The 5,404-nt window shown below is 34.5% G+C and overlaps 1 long non-coding RNA gene across 1 annotated transcript; it reads right to left on the bottom strand.

Moving 5' to 3' along the window:
* On the bottom strand, positions 558 to 4,070 carry LOC110264949. The gene is made up of 3 exons (XR_002351383.1): positions 3,831 to 4,070; positions 664 to 750; positions 558 to 577 (listed from the first exon to the last, which is right to left on the bottom strand). It is a non-coding gene; the product is annotated as an uncharacterized LOC110264949 (long non-coding RNA).

Here is a 5,404-nt window from a genome sequence, read left to right as displayed (position 1 = left end):
GAGAAATAGTCTGCTGGCTTGTGGGGTTCAGAAACATCTTCAAAACAACCATGATAAAGTACCTTCTAAATGTCATCCTCTGTTGCTCGATCTCCATTGGACATGCAAATACAAAGTCCCACAGTTGGGTTGTAGTTTTCTTCTGAAATTCTCTCTTAATTGCCAAATGCGATTCATTTTTTTTTCTGCAGTTCGGGAATTGGGTCCCCTGCGCGAAACAAAACAGTTTACCACTATCAGTACGTGTCAACATCGGAATAAGCATTACCACACAGCAAAATATTTACATCTTACATAATTTACACTTACCTTGAGAAGGTATGCCGAATACATTGCCGATAAGTTCTGTAGTAATGCGAATGTCCCCGGTGTCGACCCTGAGAATATTTGTCTCCACGTCATAGGCCCTTGCTAGTTGGAGCATGATACTCTGCTTCACATGCCATTGAGGTACCCGACGCAGGAAATCAAATCCAATGGCCTCAATCTCGGCCAACTTACCTTGCTCATTATGTCGTTCCAAGTGGGTAAATAAGTTGTTAATGTAGCAAGGTGAGCAACGCGTTTCGACTAGTTTCTGTTGAGCAAAACAAGTATGGATCAGCAGAAGGTGGTAAAAAAATACCTAGATATGTTCATTTACTCATGTAATCAATGGGATACCTTTTTACCCATCTGGTTTTGTCTTCGGCCGGTTTAGAGATAGGTTTGTCTTTTACTTAGTCTGGTGTAGTTGCTGTTTTCAACTAGCTGCATTATTGCAAGTACTAATTACTTAAATAAAATCTCAGCAACAGTCCAAGATGGTCTCAAAATCAATTCTAGGGGCGCATAACAATAAAAAATGGTCTGATACAAATAAATGTTTCTTCTTAAAAAAACAAGCAGAAACAAATCTTGAAAATGATGTGAAAACCTTATACATATGTTCCGTACACTGTTCTAATAAGCAGGACCAATGAAGATGAAAAGATAAATAAATAAATAAATAAATAAGAGCTCCAGCAGACAAAATGATCATAGGAATAAAAATAGTTAATATGAAGGAGCAACTATACACTGAACATATACACCATAGATTTCTCAGCAGTCAGTCATAGGATCAAATAATGACTCTCAAGAAGTGGCAGTACTGGTATATAGTGCTGGTGATGAATCATGAGCAACAAAAAATCAATGACCTTATATATCATTCTCTAACTCCGAAAACACACACACACACACACACACATATAAGACTATCCTCGTCACAAAGCACTCACAATTCATAAAACCTTAAAAAAGAAAAGCAAAATATCCTAAATACTAATGAATGATTCTCTATTGCTGGATTATCTATATACAAGACTAGTATATGGCACACCATTTTATGTATTTAGAAACTAGAGAGAAAATGATAGAGATCAGTGAGATAAAGAACAAAGAGGGCGAAATAATCAAAGTGGGTTACAACTAACAAATTGGCATCCAATTTTTGAAAGCCTGGAGATGAAGCTAAAATATAACAGCAAGAACACTCACTAATTGGGTTACATCTAACAAATTGGGATCCAATTTTTGAAAGTCAAAATACTGCTCTTTCTAACCATAATAATCACTCCATCTGAAAAACAAGAACACTCACTAATCTGCAAGGAAACACAAAATTAAAAATAAAAAGAAAAACACCCCCAATTAAATCAATTAAAACAAAACTAACTAATCCATGAACACCACTACCATCTATCAGTAGAGACAATTTGTAACAGCAAGAACACTCACTAATTGGGTTACATCTAACAAATTGGGATCCAATTTTTGAAAGCCAAAATACTGCTCTTTGTAACCATAATAATCACTCCATCTGAAAAACAAGAACACTCACTAATCTGCAAGGAAACACAAAATTAAAAATAAAAAGAAAAACACCCCCAATTAAATCAATTAAAACAAAACTAACTAATCCATGAATACCACCACCATCTAATCAGTAGAGACAATTTGTATAGGGGCGCATAACAATAAAAAATGGTCTGATACAAATAAATGTTTCTTCTTAAAAAAACAAGCAGAAACAAATCTTGAAAATGATGTGAAAACCTTATACATATGTTCCGTACACTGTTCTAATAAGCAGGACCAATGAAGATGAAAAGATAAATAAATAAATAAATAAATAAGAGCTCCAGCAGACAAAATGATCATAGGAATAAAAATAGTTAATATGAAGGAGCAACTATACACTGAACATATACACCATAGATTTCTCAGCAGTCAGTCATAGGATCAAATAATGACTCTCAAGAAGTGGCAGTACTGGTATATAGTGCTGGTGATGAATCATGAGCAACAAAAAATCAATGACCTTATATATCATTCTCTAACTCCGAAAACACACACACACACACACACACATATAAGACTATCCTCGTCACAAAGCACTCACAATTCATAAAACCTTAAAAAAGAAAAAAAAATATATCCTAAACACTAATGAATGATTCTCTATTGCTGGATTATCTATATACAAGACTAGTATATGGCACACCATTTTATGTATTTAGAAACTAGAGAGAAAATGATAGAGATCAGTGAGATAAAGAACAAAGAGGGCGAAATAATCAAAGTGGGTTACAACTAACAAATTGGCATCCAATTTTTGAAAGCCTGGAGATGAAGCTAAAATATAACAGCAAGAACACTCACTAATTGGGTTACATCTAACAAATTGGGATCCAATTTTTGAAAGTCAAAATACTGCTCTTTCTAACCATAATAATCACTCCATCTGAAAAACAAGAACACTCACTAATCTGCAAGGAAACACAAAATTAAAAATAAAAAGAAAAACACCCCCAATTAAATCAATTAAAACAAAACTAACTAATCCATGAATACCACCACCATCTAATCAGTAGAGACAATTTGTAACAGCAAGAACACTCACTAATCTGCAAGGAAACACAAAATTAAAAATAAAAAGAAAAACACCCCCAATTAAATCAATTAAAACAAAACTAACTAATCCATGAATACCACCACCATCTAATCAGTAGAGACAATTTGTAACAGCAAGAACACTCACTAATTGGGTTACATCTAACAAATTGGGATCCAATTTTTGAAAGCCAAAATACTGCTCTTTGTAACCATAATAATCACTCCATCTGAAAAACAAGAACACTCACTAATCTGCAAGGAAACACAAAATTAAAAATAAAAAGAAAAACACCCCCAATTAAATCAATTAAAATAAAACTAACTAATCTATGAACACCACTACCATCTAATCAGTAGAGACAATTTGTATCATTCATCACAAATATTTATTATCCCAAATGCAATTTTTTCGTCTAAGTTTAAAAATCATAACAGTCCAGCACTGAGATGAAAATAATTTTTAATTTATTACAAACCAATAACAACTAGTTCATGTAACTATTTGGCTGCAGTGGCAAGAGCAACATAGCAGGAATTATAAATTGTTCAGAAATGAGAAAATTCACAAAACTGACCATCCAATATCCTACTAAAGTAACCATCCAACAAATTTCAACCAGTTTTCAACAATGGTCAGCCATTATCGATCACGCTGCCTGCACATGGTCCACACAGAAAAAGAAAAAAATATTTCAAACTTAACTCTTATATAAACACGATCCCAAACTTTTTTGACCTTTTTCGCGCTAAAATAAAATCATGAAGAACTTCAACAACCTAAACTAACTACAAAGATGGCTCCTACTGCTATTTCACCATGGCTAATCATGCATTTCATCAACAAGATCTTTCTACAATCAAACATGCAACTGCGATTACCAATCAAAAACTGAACAACCTCACCCACTTACCTTGGATGGTTAAGATTCTTTCGATCAAGATGTTCGTTGTCTTTCCGGTGAACTGTTGAGTAGCAGGCGACTATTTATGCAAGGTCAGATGCTTCTATGCTCAGAGACAACGGGGCCCGGTCTCGGAATACTCGGAAGATGTTCAGTTTGGCGGTGAGATCTCCCTGGCGGCAGTTCTGATCGGCGGCTGGGTTGCAGCGAATGCCGGATGTTCAGCGATGGCGCCGTGCTTGAGGGCAACAAACAGGTCGCTTGCGTTCAACTGTGACCTTCCCTGGTAGCAAGTTGCAGGGGTTCAGGGTTCTAGCGCCGTCACGGCTCTCTGGAACGAATTGGGAGGGTTTGAGTGGGGGAGGAGAAACGGCGAAACTAAAGGGATTGGGGATTTGCGGTAAAAGTAGAAATAGCAAAAATATGGTGGTGTGTTAAAGTAAACAGCCATAATAGGATTAGGACTAATCTCCTGCTTTAATTTCAATTGGGCTTAATAAAAAAGCCCATTGTAGGCATTGTATAGATATTTCATTGTCTCCCTAGCGGGATCCTATCCTAAATTTGTAATTAAGTCTTACGTTTAAAAGTTTTTAAATGGGTATCTACACCAATTTTAAATTTATAATTAGATTTTTTTGTTATAGTCGTTATATTCCTGTGTGATGAGTTTAACTTGAAGTATAACTCGTTCTGTCCAAGGTTGAGTTTGTCTTCATCTGAGACGGACGAAGTATACATCAATTTTAAGAGGAATGGTGACAACAGATACCTGTAAAAAAATCTGACACTCAAGTTAGTAAGAGTGGAAATGAGCATAATGCAATTTAGAGTGACTAGAGTACCTCTCTTTATTTTGACTTATTGTTTATATACAGCAAATTAGGTTTGAATTATATCATAATGAGGTTAATTTACTTGACCTAATCTTCCGGTGAATCAGTGTAGTCTGAAAATTACTTGTGACAACCTCCTCTTTTGGTAGAATTCTGTTTCTTAGTAGTTATCTGATCTTTCGCTAACATAATAAAACACATTTATTATCAGAATAACTAATTTATAGGGAGAGTATAACCGTGTTATACCTAACAGATCACAACTCCCAAGTTTGACCTGTGATATTTTACAATAAGACAGGTTGAGCTTAGATAATTTTTTGACCTATAAATCGGTATTGTAATAATAAGTGGTAACCCCCAAGCTCAACTTGTTGTACTTGAAAAATAATAGTTATATGTTAGAGAGAAGAGTCTAAATTAAATAAAATAGAATTAAGAGTTATTATGAATAATGATAATATGACAAATCCCCAAGTTTGACCTATTTATTTTTAAGCGAAACACGTTGAGCTTTTATGAAAATCAATTTATAACTCGATAGGATATGAAAGAGATGTGGTTTGTGTTATAATTCAGAGGATATGAAGATTATCCCTCCAAGATCAACTTAATATTCTTGAAAATAAAGTTCGTCAAACTTGTCATTAGGAAAGGTGTTAATTATATCAGTATATTTATTGGCGAGTTCATAGTTGATTATTTACTGTTGGATTGACTTCGACTTATATGTGTCAACTTGCTTTG

The sequence above is a fragment of the Arachis ipaensis genome, chromosome B07 (assembly GCF_000816755.2).
Source record: "Arachis ipaensis cultivar K30076 chromosome B07, Araip1.1, whole genome shotgun sequence".
NCBI lineage: Eukaryota > Viridiplantae > Streptophyta > Magnoliopsida > Fabales > Fabaceae > Arachis > Arachis ipaensis.
This window is presented reverse-complemented; position numbering and strand designations above follow the sequence as displayed.